The 16,882-nt window shown below is 38.9% G+C and overlaps 1 long non-coding RNA gene across 1 annotated transcript in view; it reads left to right on the plus strand.

Moving 5' to 3' along the window:
• The first annotated feature begins 6,657 nt into the window (after positions 1-6,657).
• Positions 6,658-16,882, plus strand: part of LOC135097104 (uncharacterized) — a 29,731-nt gene continuing 19,506 nt past the window's right edge. The window contains exons 1-3 of the long non-coding RNA XR_010265376.1: positions 6,658-6,773; positions 10,793-10,964; positions 16,526-16,615. This is a non-coding gene — a long non-coding RNA (uncharacterized LOC135097104). The remainder of the gene's footprint in view (positions 6,774-10,792; positions 10,965-16,525; positions 16,616-16,882) is intronic.

Consider the following 16,882-nt stretch of genomic DNA (forward strand, 5'->3'; position numbering starts at 1 on the left):
TTTTTAATGGAGCGGAAATAAGTGGTTTTACCCTAAATTGTTTTCGTTTTTGCTTTTGTTGTTGTTGGTGGTGATGGAGGTGGTGGTGGTGGTGGTGGTGATGGTGGAGGATGAGAAATAGGAGGTGGTGGTGGTGGTGGTTGTGATGGTGAGGGTGATAGTTGATTTTAGGGACTCGAAAATAAATAAATAAAAAATAAATAAATAAAAACCCACACTAAGCAAAAAAATAAAATAATTCTGTAGTATCTTTCTTTTTCGGAAACGGGAAGAAATATAAATGAATAAAAATTGTCCTTGTCTGGTTTCGTTTTAAAAATAACCATATATATATATTTTTTTCTTGGCGCATCGAATTGAAAAGAGGATTAGAAAAATTTTATCCCACCAATGAACAGTATTAATTCTTGTACGTTCCTTCCCTTAAATGAAATAAATAATGACAATGATACTACTACTACTGCTACTACTATTACTGCTACTACTACTACTACTACTACTATTACTGCTACTACTACTACTACTACTACTACTACTACTACTACTACTACTACTACTACTACTACTACTACTACTAGTAATAATAATAATAATAATAATAATAATAATAATAACAAATAGATAGATAAGAACATAAGAACATAAGGAAAGCTGCAGGAGGCCATCAGACCTACACTGGTAGTCACTGCATCAAACACATCTATTTCCACCTTCTAATTCTCTTTTGAAAATTAGAGGGAAAAAAAAAAAATGAAAACGAAGAGTAAGAAAAAATATAGTGCACATAAATTAATAAAATAAGAAAAGTGTAATTAATTGTGATGATTAAATAAAAAAAAGTCATAAGAGAAAACATTGTAGCAAAAATTTGAAAGGAATTAAACATTTTCAATAGAAAATAATGATAATAATAATAATAATAATAATAATAATAATAATAATAATAATAATAATAATATACACTTCCGTAGTGCAAAAATGTTAGAAAATAAATAGATAGACAAACAAAAATAGTAGGTGAAACAATGTCTAAGATCCCCATTGAGAGAGAGAGAGAGAGAGAGAGAGAGAGAGAGAGAGAGAGAGAGAGAGAGAGAGAGAGAGAGAGAGAGAGGTAAAGTGAACTCTTGCTTAAGAAAAAAAAACACATGACCTGAATAAGCTGGGAGGGAAAATGAAGGCCAAGGTGGAAGGGTTGCGGTGAGAGGGGAGGCAGGAAGGCAGGAAGGCAGGAAGGAAGTTTGCAGGAGTATCGTCCGTGAGAGCTGTGATAAGACGGAAAAAATATTGCCAGAGAGATGCGAGGGATTGCAGACAGAGGCAGTGGGAAGGTTGAGTACTTGAACAGCGGAAGGAGAGTGAGGGAGGACTGAGAGAAATGAAGAGATGGACTTGTAGGCAGAAGAATGAGAGTACCGGAAGATTGGGTTTAAAGGGTGTTCTGTTTTGATTTGTAGTGTTTTGTGTTTTGAGTAATTGTAGGAAAACATTCTACGACGCATTCATCCATTTGTTATAATATTGTTATTGCAACAGTTTGTTTGTCACATCCTGTTTTAACCAATTTCATAAAGTGCATTTGATTTACAGTAATTGTGTTTTGTTTTTTTAGTATTTTATATTGTCAGCAATTCCAAGAGAGCAAATCAGAACGTATTTATTCATGTTTTGTATACGTAGAATTGCAGGAAAGTGTTATTTTTATTTATTTTCTATTGTTTTATTTTATTTTATTTATGTATTTATCTTTAGCGGGTTCAGAAAGCGTTGCCATATGATCTCGATATTGCGACGCTAATGGACCAGTGAGTCGGTTCATTATAGAAAAAACAAAACACTCAAATCGTACAACTTTAGAAGAGGAGACAGTTACAGTAGAACGATAGTGATATGATTGAATAATTGACGAAAAAATCTGCTGTCTATCATTAATTCAGTCATTAATGTCTTTTTTTATTTTTGCTTTGAATAATTTTCCTTATACAAATACTAAATAAAAAATAATATAACTTTTAGGAGAGAAAGCAGACGGACCAGTAGAACAGAAATGCAGCTGAAATTAACGAAAACAGGTGTCATACATCATTAATTCAGGTATCAGTGTAAACTTCTTTCATCCTTTGAGCAAATTATTCCTATACAGATACTAAAGAAAAATGAATAATGGAATTTTTAAACAGAAGCACGGTTGAATAATTAACGAAATAGCTGCTATCATTAATTCAACCACCTCTATTTCTTTTATTCTTTGAGCTCATTCCTTCCTATATAGATACTAAAGAAAGTACAAGTTTAGCGGTGAAGACAAACAGTGCAGAACAGAAGTGACATTGAATAATTAACGAGAACATCTGTCGTGTATTGATTCAGTCTGTGTGTGTTTCTCTTATTCTTTGAGCTATATTTGCCCTACAGATAACAAACACAAAGTAATACAACTTTTAGAAGGGAAGACAGACAAATTGGCACGCAAGTGAAGTTGAATAATTCACTAAAAGATCTGCAGTTTGTCATTAATTCATCCTTCACTGTGTATTGCCTTTATTCTTCAAGTAAATTTGTTCCCTATATATATATTAAATAAAATCATAACCTTTAGTAGGTGGGACACAGGAAAGATAAATGACGAAAAACAACAGCCATCTATCATTAACTTAGCCATCAGTTACCACTACCTCTACCCTATAATCTAACTTTACCTATACAAACACCCAAGAAAACACAGTCCAACTTTAGGATGTGACACTGACAAAGAACAGAAGTAAAGTTGAATAATTAAAGAAAACAACACCCGTCTATCATTGACTCGAGCATCAGCATGAATTTCTCCTGTTCTAACCTAATTTTCCTATGCAGAAACTAAAGGAAAAACACAACTTTAGGAGGTAAGACAGACGGACAGTGCTATGGGGTGACTGACGCTGACAACTGGCCTCTACCTGCCGTCAGTGTGTCAGTCAGCCAACACTTGAGACACGAGTGGGGGGACAGAGGAAGGTAATGACACACCAAAGCTCCTGCGTGTTGCTGGACAAGGAGGAAGTGTTGAAATGCTGATGACTCAATTAACTTTTTAGATCTAATTGGGGCGAGCAAGGAAATGTTTTAGCTCCATTCAAAGTGTGTGTGTGTGTGTGTGTGTGTGTGTGTGTGTGTGTGTGTGTGTGTGTGTGTATGCAAACAATATACATAAATTCAAAGGAAAAAGTATGATCATTTGATATTAAAAAGCGGGACATTACGAGCTTGACTCAATCCTGTTAACATGTAAATACGTAAACACACACACACACACACACACACACACACACACACAGAAAGAGAGAAACAGAACTCGGAATGTAGGAAAGAAAGAGCAAAAATCTATCGCTCTTTTTGTAACAAATTTGTTCTAGTGATGTATTCAAGTACAGACGAACAGACTGACACAACATTTAGACAGAGATACACAAATATAAATGGAGACAAAATAACTAACGAGCAGGCAAAAAGAGACAGTGACGGAAACAAACATAGATATACAGTGACAAAAACAAAAACAGAAACAGGGGCATGAAGACAGACACAGAGAGAAGCAGTCACACTCACAGAAACAAACTTAGATAGGAATAGAACCAAACAAAGACAAACAAAGACAAACACAGACCCATACAGACACACAGGCAGACGGGGGGAGATGGAGCGTCGGCCTCTGAGTGCAGACGTTGTAATACGCAGCTTCCAGTCCATTAGTGTGCGTTAATGACGTTACATCCAGGCAGATCACCGTCAATCCGGGCACTGGAAACCTAATCTTGCGACCCCTTGAGCCCTTTTAGTGGTGAACCTTACGGGGCGAGGAACATCATGGGTCAGGCTAAGAGGTGGAAATGTTACGGGTCCCGCTAAAAGGTTATTAAAGGTACTGGGCTGTATTTAAAGGGTTTGGAATGTTACTGGTATCTTAAAAGGGGGTGGAAATGTTACGGGTCCCGCTAAAAGGTTATTAAAGGTACTGGGCTGTATTTAAAGGGTTTGGAATGTTACTGGTATCTTAAAAGGGGGTGGAAATGTTACGGGTCACGCTAAAAGGTTATTAAAAGTACTGGGCTGTATTTAAAGGGTTTGGAATGTTACTGGTATCTTAAAAGGGGGTGGAAATGCTACGGGGCACGCTAAAAGGTTGTTAACGGTACTGGGCTGTATTTAAAGGGTTTCGAATGTTACTGGTATCTTAAAAAAGGGTGGAAATGTTACGAGGCACACTAAGGAGTAGGAATGTCACGGGATTGGTTAAGGAGCTGGAGATGCTACGGAATGGTTGCTTCCTGCCTGGGTAAACAACTATTTGTGAAACAATTTATAGAATTATAAAAGAAAAATAAAATCCTTGAATGCGCCGATAACTTTCACTGTAGCCTCTTCAAAATATTCGATATAAGACGCCAGCAGCCACTAATCCATCCAGCCATCCATCCACTGTCCACTGACCCTCCAACAACTTACTCATTCACACTCATCCTCCCAAACACTTCTCCATCCATCCACCCACCCATCCACTCGTCTACACTAAACCCACCATCCGCACCTCACCCACACCCTCCACTCACCCATCCACTCAGCCATCCACCTACACACACACATACCCATCCACCCACGCATCTACACACCAGATCACCCACCCACCAATCCAACTGCCCATTCAGCTGACCACCTACCTGTGTGAGTGTGTGTGTGTGTGTGTGTGTGAGTGTGGTGTATTTAAACGACAGTTATAGCAAATGAGAGTGAACTACTTATTGTCTTATTATTAAAACCTTGTCCTTGACCAAGATACATTGTTGCTCACAACAGACGATCAACAAATCAAAAAATATTTCGGAACTGTTGATAAACATCCAACAACAATGTATCTGAAAGGTCGCTCAATAGTTGACCAACAATCCAAATTTGTTGCCCTAATGTGTTTCTGTGTTTCCCCCTGGATATGGGAAACACGATACAGTGTTGCTGGCAACACGACTCATCATCTGGTTGTCACTGGTCAGTTCGACTCAGTGATTTGCTGGCTCGTGCTGTTAAGGGTTTTGAGGGAAATAGTGAGATTGACTACAGAAAAATTTATGGAATCTACATTACACTCATAGGTGAAATTTCTACGTTTTTTTTACAGGAGAAGTTGCACTAGCAGGAGAGAAGGGAAAAAGTCTGATAAAATGCAAAAAATAGTACCGTATCACGCAGATGTATTGTCTCACGTAGCTTATTGTTGCTCAGTTGTTGAGCAACTGTTTCGCAACACTCCAGATCCATTGTTTTGCAACACTCCAGACACATCGTTGAGCAACTGTTTCGATACAAGGCATCTTGGTCTGGGCTAGGCCTTGGGCGTCTCTGCTGCAGCATCCACAGAGTGTAGAACATGCCGGGAACACCCTCATCAATATATAAATGGATGCCGTGGCAGTAACGCGGTTAGTATTGCTTACTGGGGATCCGCTGAGACACGCCCGGGGCTCAATCTGGGAAGGAACAGAGACGCTCACACACTGCTCCTAGACACCCACCAGTCTCTCCCTCTAGTATCAACCCTCGCGAACTAGTAGGTGTTAATGAGGCTCTTTGAAGTATTAGTGGTGGTGGTGATGGTGGTAGTGGCTGTGGTGTTGGTGGTGATGATGGTAGTGGTGTTGGCGGTGGTGGTGGTGGTGTTTTTTTTTTTCTTTTAGGGTCTCCTGTTCTTCCGCCTTCTCTTCTCCTCCTCCTCCTCCATAGTATTACTACCAACCATCCACCAAAGAACAAAACTGTTTCCCAAGTTTGTTTCCACTACTAAGTATATTTTTAATCTTCTCAGATCTGCTCCCAGGCCAGTGAGACTTCCATAAGTAAGTCAAACAGAAATATAAATAGAGAGAGAGAGAGAGAGAGAGAGAGAGAGAGAGAGAGAGAGAGAGAGAGAGAGAGAGAGAGAGAGAAAATGAATATATATGCAAATACTTAAATATAAATGAAAACAAGGCTGTATTATGCATATGAGCCGCGGAGGACAGGACGAACTGGTGGAAAGTTAGACCTCGCCACATGGAGAGCGAAGGTACAGGAGAAAAAGAAGTAAAAGAACAAGGGCTTGGCATTAATTATCCTCAGTCTGTGTGAACTGGAATAGAATTATTACTTAATCGATCCACTGAGGGAGGAGATGAATGATTGGTGGATATAAGTGGTGAATTACTGCGGGACACTTAGCGGTGGTGGTGGTGGTGGTGATGGTGGCGATGGTGGTGATTCTTTTCTTTGTTTCATTTTTCCTTCCTTTCGTTCTTCCCAGCGTAACCTAACCTGACTGATTCATTAAGGGAGGAGGTGATTGGTGGGTATAAGTGGAGAATTACTGCAGAAGACTTAGGTCGTGGAGTTGCAATGGAGCACAAAGGTAATGACGAGGATTATAAAAGTGATAATGATGATAATAATGAAAGCCTGTATTCAGAAACCTGGCTTTCAAGAGTGTTTCTCCTGTTAATAGTGTAGAAATATTGTTAATGTAGCACCAGAACCATAACCTAACATACAATCCCGTGTCACTTCAACTACAGCCTTTGAAGCGTCTCGGAATATGGTTCAGAGACAGGCGGGGAGCAGCTTGAGTCTTGCCTTACCGTCGTGGCGTTAGCAGGACTGGTTTACATTGCGGGGGGGAAGTTGTGTTAATAGGGGCTGAGAGGTGCGGCGCGTCCCGGCTTAGCGTGATGCGTGGCAGGATGTCGTGGATGCGTGGCGGCTTACCAAAGGTGAGACGAACATGCTAAACTCTCTCTCTCTCTCTCTCTCTCTCTCTCTCTCTCTCTCTCTCTCTCTCTCTCTCTCTCTCTCTCTCTCTCTCTCTCTCTCTCTCTCATTATGATTATTTATTATTATTATTATTACTTATTATTATTATTATTATTATTATCATTATTATTATTATTATTATTATCGTTAGTAGCATTAATATTATTATTATTATTATTATTATTATTATTATTATTATTATTATTATTATTATTATTACTATTATAATAATAATTATATTATACTGCTTTTATATACTATTTCACTGGGAATTGCTGGATACAGTACGTATCACAGTGACAGTGCACAATCACGTGCACAGTCACAGTCACGGCGGGGAACTGCTGCTGGAGTCGCCTGACGGTGGCACCATCCGGTGGTTTTCATAATTCTAGCAGTGATTTAACAGCATTCTGGCTCATGAATAACACTTCCGCTGTTTTTTGGTGCCGTCTTTCTGAATCAATAACTAATAATACATGATATAAACTTACAAGCCGTGGTCCGCTCAGCATTTCTTTTATGAACCTAAAGTTTTGATCTTTTGTTGTCTGTTTTCGGTACAGAGAGAGAGAGAGAGAGAGAGAGAGAGAGAGAGAGAGAGAGAGAGAGAGAGAGAGAGAGAGAGAGAGAGATAAAGTGTGTAATATCTGCGTAGTGTTGTGTGATGTAGGTTATCTTGGTGGCGGGGCGAAATGCACGCGGCGCCTCACTGACGGGGAGGAAATTACCGCTCCCAGGGATGTCACGGGGAACCAATGGAGGAACTTAGATTGACAGGGCGCGCACTCAATAATATTGCACTGGTGTCCTTTAATATATATATATATATATATATATATATATATATATATATATATATATATATATATATATATATATATATATATATATATATATATATATATATATATATATAAAGGATAATAATGATATTCGTACTATTATTTCTGTCTGTCTGCTGCTGCTGTTGCTAATTCCTCGATCACAAAACACATTTAAGGCATTTCTCTGTTCACTGTTGTATTAATTAATCTTTCACTGCATTTTAACACTTAATATTTAAGTAAGAAAAAATAATAAAATATCCTTCTGGTGACTGTTGTGTTAATTAATCTCTCACTGGATTTTAACACATCATGTCTCGATCACAAAACACTCAGTCATTTTTTCTTTCTCTCGTTTTGTTTCTTTTCTTAAATGAAAGCAAAAAATATGTAGGTGAAATAAGAAGTGAATGAATAGAAAAAATAAAAATGACAAAAGTTAAATAATTCAGCTGAGCAAAAATGATTATACACATATATATATATATATATATATATATATATATATATATATATATATATATATATATATATATATATATATATATATATATATATATATATATATATATATATATATATATATATATATATATATATAACGGAATAAGACAGGAATGACCAAGGGAAATAATTTGTATTCGAAACACACACACACACACACACACACACACACACACACACACACACACACACGAGTATGCCAAATCAATTGCTTCGTGGAAAAATAATAATAGAAAAAATCACAAATATGAATGATAACGGTCGAATAATCCTCCTGAGAAAAAAACAGATAACCTAATTTCGATGAATGACATGATAAATATTACAGCTGAATAAAAAAGAATGCATAGCTTCAGATGAATGACAGAGGTTAAATCATTCAGTTCAGGTAAAAAAAAAAAAAAAAGAGAGCATGGATGAACAAAAACATAACACCAGATGAATGACAAAAGTAAAATGATTCAGTTGTCAAAAAATGATGCAAAGCTCTGGGGAAAATGTCAAGCCGCAGGTGAATGCCGCTCGTCAAATGTGCAGCAGAGGAATGTTCAACCTGCAATGGCCGCCACCAATAAAATAAGAAAAAAAAATGTGAAAAACTATGAAAAAAAAGCAAAGAAAGGTAATATTTTAAGTGGAAAACTATAATTTAATCACTGTAGGGGAATACATAATAATAATACATACATACATACATACATGCATGCAGACAGACAGACAGACAGACAGACAGACAGACATATAAGGAGAGGAATGAAAGAAGACAAAAAGTAATATTACACGTAAAATAGTGTAAGTGAATGCTCAAAAAATAAAGAAAACTGGAAGGAAACTCACCATTGCCTTAATAATAATAATAATAATAATAGTAATAATAATAATAATAATAATAATAATAATAATAATAATAATAATAATAGGTCTTTTTATTTACTTATTTATTTCTTTTGTTTTTCTTTATTTTTGCTTTGATTTCATTTTTTACTTTATTGATGTTTATTTATTACATTATTCATTTATTTATTTATTAATCTATTTATTTATTTATTTATTTATCTATTTATTTATTTTGCTGCTCTATAACTCGCTAGATTAACACCAGACAAGACCTCCTTTCACTTCCTCACTACACACACACACACACACACACACACACACACACACACACACACACACACACACACACACACACACACACACACACACACACACACACACACACACACACACACACACACACACACACACACACGCACGCACGCACGCACACACACACACACACACACACACACACACACACACACACACACACACACACACACACACACACACACACACACACACACACACACACACACACACACGTCACCACTAAAACACACCAATACAAAAGAAGACAAACCATCGTATTTCCCCCCAATACAACACACACATCCCTCCTTAGTGAAGTAAGGAGGCTGGGAGCACATGATTCCGTGTGTCGCGACGCTAATTACGTCTGCACCAACACTGCCAGTTAATCGAGCAAACACGTCCTGCAGTCTAAGGTAACGAGGAGCCCGGCGTGAGTTAGGGAATCAGGAGAGTGAAGGGAGTGAAGGTGCCGGACAGCAGTGAAGGGCTGGACGAGAGGCGCCGAGGGAAGCTGGACTCTCGCGCTCCTGATGAAGTGTTGTATTAGCTGAGGATGAATGTAGCCTGTTAGCTTGCATTGTACGTTGAATTGGGGAGTTACAATAGTGAGTTATGGGGAATTTCAGTGGATTCTACCCTGTTACTCTTCAGTGGTTGCTTATGAGTGAGTTTTGAGTGAATTTCAAGTGGTTTCAAGTAGACTGAAGTATAATTCAAGTGGATTCAAGAAGAAAGCAACTTTAAAAACCGTGTAATTTTACTAGTATTATTTTCGAAGGCCACATAAATGGTTAGCCTGATTCTTAGAGTGTTTATCTTGTTGATATCGTAGAAATCTTGTTAATGGGTCTCTTTAACCTTAAAAACACCCGTAAAAACCCGTGTCCCTTCAACTACGTAGAGCCTTTTGAAAGTAGTGGTGCAGTGCAGAAGTGTTTCAGAATATTGTCCTGATACAGACGCCGCCGCTCTCCTCACAAGGCAGGCAGGCAAGAGGCTCATTTTGCATAAGCAGATGGCGGGGCTGGAGGGGCGCGCGTGACGGCTATCTGAGTGAGCCGAGCGATGTGACGCACTCAATGTGACGTCACCTTTTGAATGTGAAATGAAAGGTGATGTATTTCTGATAAACTTTAATAAATTTACAGTGCCATGCAGTATAGGCATGACACTGTATTGTGTCTATATGGCTGACGACGATGATGATGATGACTGACATTATAACATTATAGAGGCGAAGCAACATAGCCTGAATCCTTCCTCCCTTACCAACACTCCAAACAGGACACTACACCCTATCACTTCTCAACTCCCCAACCAATAGATAACCTTAGCCTCAACCATTACACCATGAACAGATTACTGAAAAGAAGCAACATAAATTATCTCCTTCCATACCCAAGACTCACAGCAAGGCACATCCCAGCAGCTCTTCAGTCAAACACGCCGGCCATCCATTACTCCCACCATCATAAAGCGAGACAAGACTGCAATGGTGCCTTTGTCCCGGGCAGATTGGGAGGCCCTGCATTGCTTGGCGGGGGTTGGGGGGATCTGCTCGTCGCGCTAAACAACCCATTAAGGCGCCGCCGCGATGCATCACCTGCCGCATCCGGTCCAGGGAGCCCACCGCCCCCACTATCCCCCCAGCAGCGTCCAGGCGAACAAAGGAGCATGAATGTTTCAGTGAGAGATGAATTAGTCGGGAATGCACACTTGCTGGGATTCATATGCATACTTGTACGTGCATGCATCTACACGCGTGCAGGATGGTGCTGTGTATGTATGTATACTCGCACACACACACACACACACACACACACACACACACACACACACACACACACACACACACACACACACACACACACACACACACACACACACACACACACACACACACACACACACGTGAAAAATAAAGAAAGAAATACCGGACAAACGTAGATACGATGTCATTTATGTTACAACTCCGCCTGCAAACAAACCGTCAGTTAGTATTATTTTTTACACACATATTGAAAAAAGGAATGAAAAAAACAAACAAACCTAGATACAAAATCCTTTACATTACTTCTGCAGCCCAAAACCCATCCAACACTCAAACACGTATCAATGTCCTTCTGTACACAATTAATAAATACTTGACACGGAGGAGCATCCATCATCTGTCAGTGTGTGTGTGTGTGTGGGAAGGTTCGATCAGCTGGGGAAGCGACGGGCAAGTCTCCTTCACTGCGAGTCATCATCGTCACGTTTATTAATCACGCAAGGAAAGGCACGCGGCTCGCACCATTTAGCTTGTGGTCGACTGGAAGGATAACACGTGTGATAGCCGGGATGGTGGTGGTAGTGGTGGTATTTGATGTCATTGCTTGTGGTGGTGGTTTCTGGAGGTAATTTTGATGGTGTGGTGGTGGTAGCTGTAGTTGTTGTTGTTGTTGTTGTTGTTGAGGATGACAAACTCAGCTCATACGCGAAGTTATGTGGTAGTGTTGTATGCTAGGTAAAGCGAGGAAGGTATTTTCAAAGCGCACGGAGGGGAGCCTAACTGGGTCTCGGTCTTTGCCTGACGTCATAGGTAATCTAGACCAAAGCTTCTGTCGCTCGAAACTCTCCAGTCAAACACGTAGTCACCCTGCCACCCAGTGGAACGGAGCCTCGTTTTCTGTTGTGGTCGGGGAGGCTGCGGTAATTTTGTGAGTTATGCAAAAATGCCAACAGTTTGTATCGTGCGTGGGTGCAAATCAGGTCACGTCAAAGGTGATGACAGAATGCATTTTGAAAAACTACCCAAAGTGGAAGAACTTAAGAAAATGCATAATAGATATTATGCATATGGTTTGTTGCCAGGCTCTCGTTTTCTTCCACACACACACACACACACACACACACACACACACACACACACACACACACACACACTCTCTCTCTCTCTCTCTCTCTCTCTCTCTCTCTCTCTCTCTCTCTCTCTCTCTCTCTCTCTCTCTCTCTCTGCAAGTGCCTTTATTATCCACTTTCGTTACTTGATCATAGTGACAAAAATTACTAGTGCCTGAATAAACTAAGTTCCGTCAAAGTATGATTAGTATTCGTCAGTTTGTTAAGAGACTGTCGTCATACTTTCTTTGCTTTCTATTTATATGTTTATTTATTCTTTCAATTTTTATCAAGTTAATCTTTCCTTTTCTATTACCGTCCCTCTCTTCTCCCTCTTCTCTCCTTTCTCTATCCTTCGTCATCACAGCAGTTTTCTTCCCGCTGTTTTCTTCTTCCCGATATCATGGCTGCGCCTCCTGCAGCGCAAAGGTTTCCCCAAGATCCCTGCAAAAAGATGACCAAGACCCAGTAAGGAAAGCCCATTGACACACACACACACACACACACACACACACACACACACACACACACACACACACACACACACACACACACACACACACACACACACACACACACACACACACACACACTAATTACTACTTTTCTTCTTTCTGTACACTCAATAGAGTTTCCGTATTTTGGATAAGAATTCAGAAGGAGGCATTTTATGAACAAATTGGAAATGAAAGGCAGAAATAGACTAAGTAGATACGTCCTAAAGTGAGAGAGATTATATTATATAGAATAGAAACCAAGAATAACTTCAACATGACACCTTTACTCCCCGCAGAAGCAGTACTAATAGTAGTAACAGAAACAGCAACATTAACGGTAGCAGTTGTACATCGCTTCGCTCCTTCAACGGTGCCGCAATTGACTGACGCCTGACCTCCGTCCTGAGCCTTCCAGCACGCAACATTCTTCAGGTCAGGCAACGCGGGAATCGCTCCACCAACACTAATCAGTTTTCACTCCACGCCACTCATTGGTCTCTATTCTGAAACGTTTTGCTTTCTTACTATGACTATTTTTCAAAGCTCACAGAGAAGATTAGTCCTGTTTTCAAGAGTGTTTCTCCTATTAATAATGTAGAAATCTTGTTAATGTCACTAGAACTGGAAAAAAAATATCTTTAAAAATCCATGTAACTTCAACTAAAGCCTTCTGGAAGTAGTCATGGTGTGGCGTAGAAGCGCTTCAGAATATGGTTCACTGGTGTAACCCGTTGCGTGTTTGAAATACCCCAGCAATGCGCGTGCTAAAAATACACCAGGGCCTTTGACACATTTAAAGGGATAATTAGAGGCATATTTTGGGTCCTCGCTTTGAAGTTTATGGGACTTGCTGTGCTATTGGGCGAAAATGAGAGTGTTCATCAAATGGGTTTAGCGGAATTTATAACATCATGATTACGCTATTTCGCTTCCTTCCTCCAGCGTGAACGATACTTGGCTTTCATTCCTGGCGCGCTTTACGTCTTGTTAAGCTTGAGTGACGTCATGTGTTCCTCACTTAGCTAATTGGTGAGCGCTGAGGTCCTCTGGGTAACACGGGACGCCGTAACATCCATGCAACACTCGCAGACTACATTGTCTCTGAATTGGCGTGTTGCTCCACTATGTTTAACAGGCTGTTGTGGAAGGTAGTGTTTTTAAAGATGTTTTCATGGTGCCTGTGAGAGTTTGCCAACATTTAGTGGAAGTTGTTGGGATTTTCATGATTCCTGCTGGTTTTTTTTGTAGTTTTTGCAGGTTGCTTTCATGATTCTAGTGGTAGTTTAACACGCTATAATGGAAGTGATATGTGTCTAATCTTTAGTCTGTTTTTACAGGTTTTAGCGGGAGTTGTTAGGGTTTCAAAAATGTTTTCATGATTCTGGGGGAAAGTATGACTGGTTTTAGCGGAAATTGTTGGGGCTTACACGATTCTTGCAGGGGTTAGTGTGCGTTTGAGAGGTGTCTCCACAATTATAGAAACAGTTTAACAGGTTTACTGGAACTTATTAGGGTTTTGAAATATATTTTCATGTTTCGTTTCCCGCACACCTTGTTTTCCTTGCTTTCCTCCCTGCCTTGCTTCCTCCATATCTCGTGTCCTCCATAACTCGTGTCCTCGTTGCAGACAAGAAAGTGACGCCGTTCATTTTGTCCTCGACTTAACACAGCGTCCCACAGAGCCGCCCACCACTTGCACCCCGACTGTGCTAAGTCCTCGACAGACGCACCACCGCTGCCTGGCTGGCTCCAGTGCACTGGACGGCTCGTGGTGTGAGGTGAAGGTTGCTCGAGTCTGACTCATGGCGGTTAGTTGAGAGAGATGGCGTTTCGTAATCCCATCCAGCGACATATGAACCTGTTGTTGTGGCGCCGTAACTCAATCAATTAGCGTTCCCTGATCCATCAATTGTTTCTAATCAAGTGTGATCGTAGATGAGAGACGTTGCAGTCTAATAGGTAATTCATTGTTGTCATAATAGCAAAGACTTAAAAGTTACGAAAAAAATCTGGGACGTAAATTACAAATATTAACTTTTAATTAATGTCATGATTTGTCAATCTAAAAACTCCAAACACAGGTAGAAAATTATAATGGGAGAAAAAAGATGAATTTTGTCATGGAATCTCCTCCTCCTCCTCCTCCTCCTCCTCCTCCTCCTCCTCCTCCTCCTCCTCCTCCTCCTCCTCCTCCTCCTCCTCCTCCTCCTCCTCCTTGTTCTCTTCCTTGTCCTCCCCCTCCTACTTATCATTTCCTTTATTCTCCATCATGATCATTATCATAATTTCTTCTTGTTCTTCTTGTTCTTCTTGTTCTTCTTGTTCTTGTTCTTCTTGTTCTTGTTCTTGTTCTTGTTCTTGTTCTTGTTCTTCTTCTTCCTTTGAGTGTTGTTGTTGTTGTTGTTGTTGTTGTTGTTGTTGTTGTTGTTGTTGTTGTTGTTGTTGTTGTTTGTTACCACCTTTTAACAGCAGTCTATATGGAAACGTTCGAAATAATTTATTTATTTTCAGGAAAACTTTTAACATTATTTTTAAGATCATACTTCTCAATCTTCATAAACTTTATGAATCTATTTACTCGACTGAGCTTTCAATTTCAACTTTATTGTTAAGATTTTTTCATCCCACAGTTTGTTTTAATTGCTATACTCTTTTCAAAAAACTCCTTTAATATTCTTTGACAATTTTTGTCGTTAACTTTTCTTAACTTCGTGAATTTATTTACTCGAGTGAGCATTTGATTTCAACTTTCTTACCAAATATTTCTTATGGAGCATTGTATTATGTTGTGCGACTAATGCACTGGTATAGTATTTTCTTGAACATTTCAAACAATGTTCTCGAAACACTTTTCTCAATTTTTCACAACTTTTCACAACTTTTCAGTTTCTTTATTGGAGAGAACGTGCAATTCAAACTTTCTTATCAATTTTACCTTTTCACATAACAATAGTATTTGAAAACTTTTTAATATTCGTTAAACACTTTTCTCAGTTTTCCAGAACTTCTCAATTTCTTTACTCGAGAGAGGGTACAGTTTTCACTTATCACTTATCGTTTTTCATATAACACTGTACAACATTTAACCATACTCCTGAGACAGTCTTTATTCTCAAATTTTCGCAACTTTCCCATTCCTTTACTGGAGAGAGCGAACAATTTCGGCTCTTATTACCTAGTTTCCTATTTTCACATGACACTGGACAACACGCAAGAGCCGAGCAGGGCACGTGGCGGGAGCTGCGGAAGATTGGCCTGAAATGAGATGCCGCATTTCACAGAGTGTCTGGGGTCACTGGGGATGCACGTGTTGTTATTGCTTGCACTGTCTATTTATTTATTAATTTATTTGTTTATTTATTGATTTATATTGCTGTTGCTGTTGCTGTTCTTGTTGGTGTTGTTGTTTCTATTACTACTACTATTACTGCTGCCACTGCTACTGCTACTATTATTATTATTACGTATTATTATTGTTCATTGTTGTTGTTGTTGTTGTTGTTGTTAACATTATTATTATTATCATTATTATTATTATTATTATTATTATTATTATTATTATTATTATTATTATTATTATTATTATTATTATTATCATCATCATCATGAATAGTATAATAAGAAAATGTTTCTCTCTTCACAAAAAGTAGAGTATAAGAACATTGACCTGATCGTTGAAGCTAATTTCTTTTAATGATAAAATCTGTATTACAAATCACCTAGAATCAATTAATTTTATATTCCGGTAGTCTGGGAGTTTTTTTTTCAATTTCAATTTCATTTCTATTTTAGCACTTATCTTACCTGCAAGTATTTTTTTTTTTACAAATTATTTTTTTCACTATTTTTTTTTTCCTTTTTTTCTTTTAGAGGCAAGAGGAAGGAACGGAACAGAGGTGTGACACTCCCCGCCAGCCACGCTCCTTACGCTCCTTCCTGAGTACAGATGTCATTGTTAAGGTTTGTGTGTTCATCGAATTATTTTGTGCATTAACCCTTTCGTTGCTGTGTTGCTTTTGTTAACATTCCTGGTGGAAGTAATTCTCAAGGACGCACAGAGAAGAGAGAATGGAAGGTTAATTTTTTTTTTTTTCGAGGTTACAAAGCTATTTAAGAGTCTGAAGCACGACAATTAGTGTTTAGAAAGTATTCGTGAATGTGAAAAAATAGACATAAAAGACATTAAGCAATAAAAGGGTTCATTTAACTTCCATCCGGTGCTTTAAC

This window comes from Scylla paramamosain, unplaced genomic scaffold (assembly GCF_035594125.1).
Source record: "Scylla paramamosain isolate STU-SP2022 unplaced genomic scaffold, ASM3559412v1 Contig12, whole genome shotgun sequence".
NCBI lineage: Eukaryota > Metazoa > Arthropoda > Malacostraca > Decapoda > Portunidae > Scylla > Scylla paramamosain.